This window comes from Tympanuchus pallidicinctus, unplaced genomic scaffold (assembly GCF_026119805.1).
Source record: "Tympanuchus pallidicinctus isolate F22 unplaced genomic scaffold, pur_lepc_1.0 scaffold11, whole genome shotgun sequence".
NCBI lineage: Eukaryota > Metazoa > Chordata > Aves > Galliformes > Phasianidae > Tympanuchus > Tympanuchus pallidicinctus.
The window spans coordinates 19,837,170-19,849,687 of NW_026294627.1; the positions used below are offsets into that span (position 1 = coordinate 19,837,170).

The following is a 12,518-nucleotide window of genomic DNA, read 5'->3' on the forward strand; positions in this document are numbered from 1 at the left end:
GGGCTCTGGATTCAGTGAGGTGTGGAGAAGGAATCCAAATCCACAGGGAACCAGGCTGCATTGATGCCGATGCTCAGAAAGCAATTCATTTAGCTCTGTCTTGGGAATAAAGGTCAACTACTACTCATCACTGGGCAGTGGGCTCATCCAGCTTTTGGCAGCTCTGCAATGACTCACAGAAGGAAAACATCACTAGTGAATTCCTCAGCAATGTTGCAGGAGTGACTGCATAAGGCGGGACATTGTCCTCGTGGCTCCTTCCCCCTCTATCTGTCCCCCTCAAGAAACTCTAAGAGAAGATGCCAAGGGGCTGTTACAAGGAGCAGGAACTCTGCAGCATTCCACTTTCCTGCATTATATACTCTCCTAAATCCAAGGAAGTTCCTAAGAGAGTTGCAAGGCAGAGCCCTGGGGCACCATATTTCCCAGATGTATTAAACTCAGGCACAAATCTCTCTAGAAGAGACAAACAAAAATGAAGAAGTAGTCACGCCCATAGAAAATCATTGAGCAGCCAGCTCCATATACCATACCATATATACTATACCATAAATACACACCAAGTTTAACTGCATTGGAGACTCATGCAGATTCCACAAACATGTCATAAGCAAATGCTGTCACAGACCATCATCTACCAATACTAGTCAAAAACAAGCAATGCATCTACCAGAACAAAGCTTTTATTCTGCCCCTTCTTCTTTTTTCTTATTTGTTTTTCTGTGATGTGAAGAGAGAAATACACACTATCATTGCTATTACTTATATTTCGTTACAAACCTCAGCCCAAACCCAAGCCTTAGAGAAGTCAGTGCTGCTCAGACATTCAGTGACAAACAGACTGGTGCCTTACAGAGTTTACAGTCTTCACAGACAGACACAAAATGAAAGAATAAGAAATAAAAGCACGGAGACTTACGAATGGTCATCCTGAGAAGGCAGGAACTAAGTTCCTCTGTCTTAAATGTGGAAGATGTGAGCTCAGTCTACTCAAGAACAGAGCCCAGGACCTCCTCCCTGCAGGCTGAGTGCTCCAATTCTTCAGCTGTTATGCAAGAGGAAGATAAGTCACATCCATCTTCAAATGACTAAATGGATCCCAACTGCATGGAGACGCCAGCATTTATTTCCTATTGTTCCTCTATATTCCCAATGGAAGAGGTATTTACTTATTCGAGGCACACTGATTCATCCTCGAGTGGGTGGATGGACATTAGGAATGGGTCTCCCTCTGTAGGTCTTCAGCAAACAAATACCTCTCTCCCTGGACTGCATTTAAGCAGCTATGTCAAGTAGTTCAGATCATCTCTTTAACACCATGTACCTAAGTGCTTGAATTAAATGGATCGGGTTCTCCACAAGATACAATGCCTCTCTAGCAAACGCCAGTGTTTCTGGATTTTTCAGATAAATACAGTGGTATTGCTAATTGTAGTGGGCCTGACTTTCATCTGGAATAAATTAGTGTTATTGCTGCCAAAGATTGGCCCAGAAAATTCATGTAAAACTGCAGGATCCCTGCAAGAAAATGAGGCTCTGTGTTAGGTGGAGCCTTGTTGCTAGGAAGGTCTGTTGAACATTTTTATCCGAAAGATTAAAAACATGATTTGACATTATGGTCTCTTAGTGCGGTAAACAGCTTTCAAAACCACAGTCTAGTAATAGTGCTTTTGTCCCTGCTTGCCATCAGTGGCAGACTCTCTTCCCTTTCTTTTTCTCAAAGTTATCCACAAAAACAAGACAGAATAGAACCAGAAACCAAGAGCTTTTTCAAAGGTAGAACGTAATTCAATCTGTAAGACATAGAACAGAAGAGCATGGGTTTTCTCTGGCTGCAGACCTCTTTCAATTTAACCAAAGATAAATATTTGGATAGTAACCAACGGGATATTTAATTGTCGGGAACTATTATATTTAAAGAAAGTGCTAGAGATTTTCAGACTTGTTTTCCTACGTGCGTTGACAACCCATTCCCATCATTTACACTCTGTGTGTCATATACGATACAGTCACTGGTATAATTTGTAAATTGTTAATATTAGGGTTGTAGGAATGGCTACACTTTCAGCTCCACATTAAAAAGACAGCTTTTACATCAACAACTGGCTAAACTTCCATTACTTTCTCATCCACTACTTGTACTTCTCCTCCCCCTTTTTCTCATTCTTCCCAGTTCTCTCCCTGTTGCTCCTTTGTCTGATTCCATCTGGGAACCCTGGCTGCTCTCTGCTGCTGTGCTAATTATGAACCACAAAACAAATAAACATGGGGGGAAAAGGGCAAAGCCCAACGTAAGAGGATATTTGATATAACTAACGATGTAGACGTCTCAGACTGCGCACATAATCAGGCAACAGCTCCATCTGAACTTGAACACAGTATCCCTACTTCCTACCCTCTTCCCTATTGCTGGTGGCACTCACTTGTACCCCTTCTACATGAAGATGAAAGGTCTTCAGGTCAGAATCGCAACTTTGCATAAGTATGTTCGGCAATCACAGCAATAGGACAAAGGGTTCTTGAAACGCTACTGTCATTAGCAAGAAACAAACTATTCAACCTGAAAAACCTAAAACCGATTAGAATAGTGCAAGTTTCTGGCTTTTCAGGAGCTATTCTCAGTACCACTTCAGATTTACTACGATCACAAGCTAACTTACAAACTTTCAATTTCTCTGCCTATCTAGATGTAAAATAATCCCATTATAATAATTCGTTCATAGAGATTCCATTAAGTATTACTAATGGGAATTTGAAATCTCTGGATGAAATGCACAAATAAGTGGATTTATATGGATAGAATCTCCAATTGCTTCATCAGTGAGGCTACAAGTAAGATTCTAATTCAAAATATATGGTAAAAGAATTTTAATAAGAAATACACATATCAGCAGATAATACATAATTTAACAATTTTCTTTATAGAAGTATATCAGACAACTTTGTTGGATTTTGTGTACAGCCACAGAAACGCCTCCAGAAAGATCCAAAGAATATTTCTCTTATCAGAAGAATAGTTTTATTCAGAGAATAAGAAAAATTAAGCACTTCTCCCAAAGAAAATGAATTTGTAGGATGATGTAGCTAGAAACAAACTATATACATTCTATTAATCAATAAAATACAGTTGTCAAGGGAACGCTGACATCAGAAAGTGAAATACAAAGGTCCGTCTTACATAAACACATACACATACCAATATGTTATGTGAACTTTTGCAATCTTGCAGTGACTTCAAGGAAAAATATGTTTTCACAAACTAGCACATATTTTCCCAGGCTTGATAAATTCTTGTGTAAGAGCTTTTATGAGATTTTAGACAAGTTGTATTTTGTTTGGTAGCCTTTGTTCTTGTTCTTTTCTTACTGGAAACAAGAAATGTAGGGAAAAAATTGCTTTCAATGAAAACTAATCCTCTCAACTAAAGTGACTTAAAACAATGAAAACTGGAAAGGAAAAGAACTCTACCAACACGTTAGAATATCAGTCCTGAGCACTGTCAATATTAAAAAGCCTGAACTTGAAGATTCTATATGTATTCCGTTGTGTAGACCTCAAAGGGCAAATTCTTAGTATGAGGACTGTAAATTAAGAAGGGATTCTTTTTGCACAAGACTTACAATTCTTTTCCTATCGATGTTTAACCTGGAGGCTTAACTCTGCTGCCTCATTCAATAACCGTTATAATCCTACTGGGCTGAGCAGAATTCATCACAGAGCTATGAGAGAGAGAGAAGCTATGGAGGATGACTACTGGTGACACCATACAGCCCCTTCTAATCTCTGATTATATATTTAATGTGAATTGTTCAGGAACTTATTTCAAACCTACCTACCAGAGCCTCTTAGTATAAATGTATTTTGGGTATACAGGCAGCTTCTTCCATTCTACCTAAACAAGTCCACAATTTCAAGCAATGTTCACAACTTTTTGTCCTTGGATGCAAAAATCATTGACAACAGTCATTACTCTTCCTCGTGGCTCCCCACATTACTGCATGTTTCACCCATCTATATGCTCAGCCATGTGGAGCTGGCAGATACTTTCCTTGCTTTGATGCCATCAAAGGCAGGGTTGAAGAATTAAGACAGAGCTATAGCTGTCTACTGAATTCAGACTTGAAGCTCAGGTGAACTATATAAAAGTAATAAAAATAAATAATATAAACCACGAGGGCATTTGACTGCTGTCTTAGAAGTCTGCCCAAGTGCTTGTTATCAGCATTGAGCTTCGCAGACTCCATTTGCTGAATAACAATTTTTAAACAGAATTTTAAAATGAACTAGTTTAGTTTATCACCTAAAGTCACTGAAAAACTGCAGCGAAGATATCTTAGTGAGATGTGAGACAGACTCTTAATCTCCAGTTTGGTTAAAAAATGAAGTTAATTCATTATGCAGTTGCCTGAAATGCTCTTATAATGCCAAACTTGTGGTGTTTTCAGAAAGAACTGGGAATACGGGATGGCATTTTCAGGTATGTATAAGTAATTACAGTCCAAACAAAACAGTGTCTTCATTCCTCACTGAGTTAAGTGATGAAAAGGCTGACTATTATGTGTGATTACCTCTTCTATTACTTTGGATGTATAAATTAGACGTGTTTTTACAGGTCTATGGAGATTTAATGTACAAAGCACAAAATATTAATATACATCTATATTTTGAATTCACTGCTTCAGAAACACATGAGAGGTCCACACTGCTGTGCCTGTATATCCCAATGGCTCTTGGTCATCTGTAGACATGGCCCTATGAACCAAATCAGGATGACAGGGCTGCCTAAATAAGTCACTGGCCACTGGTGGAAGGATGCACCTCTGTTATGAAAAAATATCTCCTGGACAATTTGCTATATCCCTCATCTCCAACAAGAGATGGCCATTTTCCTGCCCTATGTATTTCTGCTGGGACACAGGAGAGAGAGAGGGAAGAAAGAGCACTGTGTTCTGCTAGAGGAAACAAGCAGAGCTGCTTTATGGGGTCCTCAGCATCCAACAGCAGTAGGAAGCCACGAGGACAGTGTCTACTGGAGAAACTGGGGTACCCCATGAAGCTATAGCAAAGTCTGGAGGTCTGCAAGTAAGTAACCTCACTGCAGCTTTGAATGACAGTTACTTCTGTTTTAACCTTGATGTATAAGATCACTGAAGTCCCCTCAGTAAATCCTTTCCTTTTGTGCAAAATGTGCACAGATTCAATAGAAGCTTTTACGTGACACAGTATGATTATACTTTACAGAGTCTACTTACTTTCAAAGGCATCAATAAATCACCAAACCAGAGGTAATTAAGGAACAAAACAATGCTAAGGATTTGATTTAAATACACAAACCCCAGAACATTTAGGCCTCAACCTCAGCCCATCCTGTCTGTCCCTCCATGCAAAAACGTTCTTCAAACAGCGACTGATCTTAGATCATCTGGATGTATTCATGGATGGAAACGGAGTTTAATGTAGGCTCCCCTGCCTTTTATCTGATTAAATAAGAATCCTATTATTATTTTAACTTTGCAATCACTTAATTAAAGCAATGTCCTAGCCAAAAACAATTGTCTGGGTGGCCTGACTATTATACCACCATGTTTTTCATGAGGTGACCTTTCTGCTGAGTTCAAGAAACCAAGCTTGATCACTAGATTTGGGTGGGAGTTTTGCTTTGTGAGGATTATGAGTACATTACAAGGAAATACTACTTGATTTATGCATATTTTTTCACTGAAGGTACAAAAAAGTAGCCATCAACTTAATGCCACTTAATGCTGAAGGCTTTCAAGCATCACATGAAGCCATCATTTTTACGGGAGAGCAAAAATTTGTGATTCTAGGTTAGAGTTACATATGAATAAGTAAATCATTTATGCATCGCCTCCAGTTGGCTCACTCTGCAACTTCATGTGGTACATAGCAGCCTTCCTGTTGCCATATGTCCTGCACAGACATTCAGTGAAGTGCTTTGTAATGTTCCATAGCCTGCAGAGCTCCCTTTAAAAAAATATATAAATCTGACTTCTTTTTTTTTTTTTAAACAATACATTGGCTTCATCTGATAAGAAAACAAGAGACAGCTGTGGATCTACAACCTGCCCTGTGCTTGTCATATACTACTCTGCGAAGAACAAAGGATGAAATTTACCAAAAAGAAAGATAGGGTGCAATGACAGTGTAAGCAATCTACTCCGGAAGGCACCTTTGCAGCAGCCACATGAAGGATGCTTTTAGGCAAGGAAAAGACTTAATGAGCTGACTAACCAAAGTGCAAAGACCATGGGAGCAGATGTGTCTGGGCCTAAACACATACTGTGACTCAGAGCTCTACAAACCTTTACAGAAGAGGAACAACACAAGGGCAAGCAGTCCCCAAACTCGCTCTAAAATACTTGGCAAATGCAGTCCTAATAGATGAGAAAACAAGTTTGCATGTGCTTTTTTTCCCTCCTGCCAAATGCATGATCGAAGTAAGCAAGATATAAGTTCACGTCAGATGCAGCTTCTCTAGAACAGGAAAGTGAATAGATAAAATGAAACATCTTAGTTAATGAGCTTAGAGAGAGAAGAGGTATCTAATAGGGTTCTATTAACAGTATACCACATGCTTACACTGGATCTGTTTTCTAGCACTACTTCACTGAAGAGTCTTGTCTTCATTCACCTCTTGAATAAGGTGCTCTCCCTTGGGGACTCCATGTTAACGGCAGATCTGAAGTCGTCACAGGAACACCACATTTGCCCTGTCATAGGGCAGCTTATGGGCACACCAAAAAGAAAAGGATTGGTAGCTTCACCCCAAACTCATGCTATCAATAACCACTCAACAACTGACTCTCCCTGATGAGATCTATCAAAACCAGGAAAGAATCAAATGCATTTGATCAAGACCAAAAATGGCTAGCCCACTGGGAGGCTTCTAATAAAAAGATGTTCTGTAAGAGAATAACCAAAATGTGTCCTGGGCAACCAAAGTCATTCCATGATTCTATGATCATAGAATCTCAGAATTGCCCTCATTGAGTCCAACCACAACCTAGCCATCCTACCCTAACTCTAACAATCGTCCACTAAATCATGTCCCTGAGCACCACAAATTAAACACATCCAGGGATGGTGACTCAACCACCTTCCTGGGCAGCCTATGCCAGTGCTGAACAACCCTTTCTGTAAAGAAGTTTTTCCTGATATCCAACCTAAACTTCCACTGAAAAGAAAAAAAAAATAACAAAACTAGCAAAGTAGAAAACGTTAAGATGAACCTAAATTCCTGTAAGCTTACAAATCCGAAGTCAACATGTGAGCAATTAAGAAAAGTCTGATATCTGTAAGAATATCCCTAACAAACACACACAGAAAATGAGAACACCTTAAGACTGCCTGGTGACCAATGAAAGCAGAGAACCACAGCATGCTGAAAAACTTCACAAGACATCAACACCAGGCAGTGTTCAGAAAGGAGGTGATGCTGGCTGTATTCCTGGGACACTGTTTAAGCACAGTGATTAGTGATTCCTATCAATCAGATGAAAACATTTCGTAAGTATGTGAAGCTTCCTTGGCTGTTGGAGTGAGATATGGATTTTTCCTTTCTTTCTTCTCTGCTCTGTCAGTGAAGAATGTCTTGATTGTACTGAGTGGTATGTATGGGAAACTGGATGTGATGGGATGGAGACAGTATAATTCCTTTTCTCCAGCTCTGCTGTGTGACCCTGCAGCAGACATAGCACTGTAGCCATCAGCAGAAGGCCCTGTGAAGAGACTCATGAGTGTAAAATGAAGTCATGTTGTCAACTGAAAAATCCATTTTCTTCCCATTTTTTGTTTGTCTTCAATACAGAAGCAGTGTACTGACCAGTAAACGTTGTCTTGTTTCATTATACTAAAACACTGGCATGAATTTCCTGCAGCATTAAAGTAAATGTCTGTAGATATGCCTGGCATATAAGAAGCACAGTGACTGTCATGCCATGATGCGAGACTAATTGAGTGGAAGGCAAACACACTGGCTGACAGGCAGACAGAGCACACAGAAAAACAGCAGTAAGGTAAAACTGTAAAACTGTACAGCATACTTCAATTTTATCTCTTAATTAAAAAAAAAAAAAAAAAAAAAGAGAGGAAAAAAAAGAAGAAAAATTGTGCTTATTTTAACAATAAATTGTGTCATCATCCTAGCATGCAGAAGTCACGTGCCAAAGTGGGATTAGCTTTTTCAGCAAGCCCTGCATGCTTTTCCCCATTGACAGGAAATCTCAGTTTTGGTCACTGACTCTTTCCTCCACGTTCAATAACACTGCCCACTGTTGGCCAGACTGCTGTCAGGCTACAGAGACCTGTATGAAGTTCTGCTCATTCTTCTTTTACAAGTAATTCCCCAAATGTACCCAATGCTGTCAGGAAAAGGGCAATGCCACGGAGGGGATGGTGGCAAGCACAGCCTGCAACTTTTCACTCACTGAGACCCAGAAACAAGAAGCAAAACTGTGAGCAGAAGGAAAAACAGCAATGGGAAGTATGGGGCTGCCCACAATGGTCCAGTCTCCTTTAAAGGTGCCAGCAACCCTAACCAGAGCAGGATGTCAGGATAATGCAAAGAATCCACGCGGTTTTTTCTTTCTTCCAGTTGTCCCCACCATCAGTCACCATGCCCCCTCCCCCTAAAGTAAATGAAATCAATCAGCAGGGATTTCTGTATAATACATAAAACAGTCATCTTCCAGACTCTACCAGAAGATAAACGGTTCCAGACATTGGACCGCAGCCATTTTCCCACACATGCTACAGTGTTTTGTCATCCATATTGGGCCATAATAGTGAGCGGGGGTTTTTTTTGTGTTGTTTTTTTTTTTTTTTTTCCCCCCTCAGTCAACAGCCAATGCTTCTGCTTCTAGCATGGAGTAACTAGCACATTAAAATCACTGCAACGGGAGTATTTTTTTCAGTACACTTTGCAAGATGACTGCTTCATTGCTAAAAGCACAGCCTGGGGTCTCCTACAGGACTTTCACACTATCTGCCACAGCTAACACTGTCTTCTCGCTTCTGGAGCCACGCAGACCCTTTGGGATTAAAGCATATCACTCCAAAAACAGCCACTGAATGAAAAGAAGGCGAAACAACGAGCAGTGCAAACCTCATCTGAGAGCTTACTAACAGAAAATAATAGGATTGCTTACAATCTCTTATGCTGGCTTTCGTGCTTGTTTCATTGAAGGATACAAATACATGAAAAAGATGCATCACAGTGTGAGTTTACAATTCATTTATAATAAAAGTATTTTAAAGCAAGTCCTTAATAATCTGTTAACACTAAATGCACTCTGGAAAGAACCATGGGGCTTTTTCATCATTAAGAAATGTGCAAACAAATTCTATCCTTAATTAAATCAGAAGTAATTTTATTAACTGCAGTAGACTTAAACTTGACTTACATCAGCGTAAGCAGGGGGAGAATATAGCCCCAGGGTGTTTATATGCCGCAGTTCCAGCTAGTTCAGATCTATTTGGGTGGGAACTCCTTTCCCCTTTCCAGAAAGAATACTCCTGCCTACCCTTCTTCACCTCACAACCGGGGCCAAAGCAGTCTTTCTTCTACAATATTTTTCAGAAAGGTTATGAACAAATCTTATCCTCGACAGGAGATGACCTTATTAAATAAAAGCAGCCTCTCAGCTGATGGACACCAGCAGTTTTAAAGTTAGTTTACACATTTTTAAGGGAGCCACCACAAACAGATAAGCTTACTTACATCTTAAAAATAAATAAGAACTTTAAGCATAAGCTATTTTATAAAGGAGACACTTAAATCTGTTTTCAAAGCTGAAAAGCCCTTCTAAGCACTACTAGCTGCTGTATCAAACATTACTGCCACGCTGTAGAAACTTACTGTCTGCAGATAGATATCCTTAGGCTTCACTGTACCTTTGAACCAAAATCACTTTCTTCTGTACTTCATTTTCTGGGTTCTTGAAATGTGATTCTCAGTTTCTGACAGATGGCTCCTCTGTCACTGAGTGCAGCTTCTGCCTCCTTATCTCTGCCAGCTAATACTTCCACCAGGCTTAGCTGTTGTCTGTGGAGCTGTGCTCTACATCATTTCTACTCTGATCAATGCTCTGCTTGGTTTTAGGTTGGCTTCTAGTCCCGCCTCCCACTCTTGAAGAAACGAAAACTCACAGCTGGATTTTCTATAAATCATCCCTTTTAATAGCAGCTGAGCAAGTATGGCAAATACTACAGCTAAGACCTGCTGCTCTATTTGAGACTTCAAAAACAATTCTTCATCTTAATGATGCACACATGAAAGTTAATCATGTACTAAAATCACTAATACTGAAAAATAGTGGCCAGATAATTGTGACCTTCAGGGCTCAGAAGCTGATTAATGTAACACAAAACTCCTCTCTGTTCCAGAGGGGGAATATAGTAAAACACACTGCCTCGGTGAACTGTTTCATATAATGTTTTGCTTTGAACAAGAGCTTGTCATTCTTACAAAGATAAATTTACATTTACAATATAGGGCTTTTGACAGGCTAACCCCGAATACACACTGTTTAGGCTAGCAGCCCTTAGCTTGAAAAAGCTTTTACCACACCAGCTCTTTTGAAGTGTGAGCAGGAAATACTTTTATTTTCTGCACGGCACTGAATACTCTACACAGCATTGAACTCATTATCATGTTTAACAAAGCATGGAGTATAAAAGCAAGGTGGTACCATAAAAATAGCACCGCGAACTTTGTTCCCATGAGCAGAGCAAAACAAAGCTGCTTCTGTAAACTGCAAATTGTTTTAATCCTCCACCCTCCAGATCTTCTTAAGAAACCGTGCTGTGGAAATTAAAAATTACTGGGCAGATCTGGATCCAGTCTGAATGGGCTGCAAAACCCAGGGGCTCTCAGCTCTTTCTGGCGTGAGAGCCGCACCATGGCTGGAAAGGTCTGGAAGGCTCTCTGCCTGAAGATGAAGTCTCCCAACAACAACTACTATGACCCCGTGGCACACAGCCTCCTGACCTAGCCCATGGCTAGATGAGCTGAGGATGGCAGTCTCAGATGTGAAGAAGGAGCCCTTCAGTCTCATTTGGACACCAGCTTAGGGCGAAGTGCACAACAGTGTGCCAGGAGTGGCTTTCCCCCAGCTATGCCTCTGCTCCCAGTAGTCAGGGATGCATGGATTTCACCAGACAGATGCTGGAGCTGGACTGCAGTGCTCAGTACTCACAGCAGACCCGTCTTCTGTGAATGAATCCAACCCTTTTTGAAGATGATTATGCCTATTCACAGCATGTGCTAAAAATATAGTGGAAAAGCACAAAGAAAGTACACGTGTCTACTTACACCTACTCACCAACCATTTCATTACATGCCCCACAGTTCTTACAAGTTCTGCTTCTCCACATAATAGACGACTTCACAGGCTTCTGTCATAACCCATTTAATCGTCTTTTCTTCTATGCTGAACAATCTCATCTATTCAATGCCCACGATGATCAGCCTTGACTCCCATCCCTATGTGTACCACCACTCCCAGTAAGAGATGCAGTTGGTCCTTCAGTTCTCACTGCAGAGGCTAACAGTACAGCATCTGAGTTCAAACCATGCTCTTACACTGTGACTGCAATTTGTGGAAATAGGAAAATATGTTCAGTATCTGTGATAAAAATTTTTGCACACAGTCACTGAGGATGGTCAGTTGCAATCTGAAAGCTCTCTATAACCTCCACATAAGTATTTGAAAACAATCACAACAGACAAATTTCCAGTTACTAGCCAGGAAGCCTAAAAGAAAGCCATGCAGATTAAGTAGGCAACAATGCTCTTAGCTGAGGGCAGCATGGCTTTGATGTAGCTACTACTCTTAATTAGTAGCCATATGACATGGGTCTTGGGCCTTCATCCAAGCAGTTATGGCTCAGATTTGTCAGTAGCTTGATGATGGAGAGTGGAAGGAGCAGGGGAAAGCACCATCCCTGTGCCCAATACAAATATGTAAGGGCGAACATAATTAATCTTGCTTTCCACGTGCTGCTGTACATTCAATACTTATCAGTTATCAAAACACAGAAGACTGATTAAAATTACTTGTTTGACCTTTAAAATGTACTTGAAAATCCATAAATGAGACCAATCAGTAGTACATAGCCATTTGAATAACAGAATTTTGAGTCCCTAGCAAATGTTGTAAGAGGCGACTGAAGCCTTGATACCACAGTGCAACATGCACTATTTATATAGATGAGGATCCTCGAAGGACTGGACTGATTTAGAGATCATTTTGTCTACTGCCTGGAGTAATGCTCTCGGCACACAGACCATCACCTGAATAACATGAAAAAAAAAAATATGCTATAGGGTTTGGTAGTTTGGTGGTCGAGAGATCATCCAGGGATGAAGGACAGCAGGACAGTCCCTCCTGCCACTGTTCACAGACACTGTAGTCCTCACTTCCCCCTCTCCTTGAGCTTGTCATGAGATCTGCTGAGACTGGACACCAGATCAGACTTCACTCAGCTTTCTGCTGGTA

At 40.5% G+C, this 12,518-nt stretch overlaps 1 protein-coding gene across 6 annotated transcripts in view; it reads right to left on the reverse strand.

Moving 5' to 3' along the window:
* Nucleotides 1-12,518, reverse strand: part of STARD13 (StAR related lipid transfer domain containing 13) — a 297,110-nt gene that overhangs the window by 65,718 nt on the left and 218,874 nt on the right. The window contains exon 1 of one of the 6 annotated variants that reach the window (XM_052671007.1): nucleotides 9,878-10,089. The exons of the other annotated variants lie outside the window; for them this stretch is intronic. The gene's annotated coding sequence lies outside the window, so the exon portion shown is untranslated. Of the gene's footprint in view, nucleotides 1-9,877; nucleotides 10,090-12,518 lie in introns of those variants that run through there. 6 annotated transcript variants of the gene reach the window in all.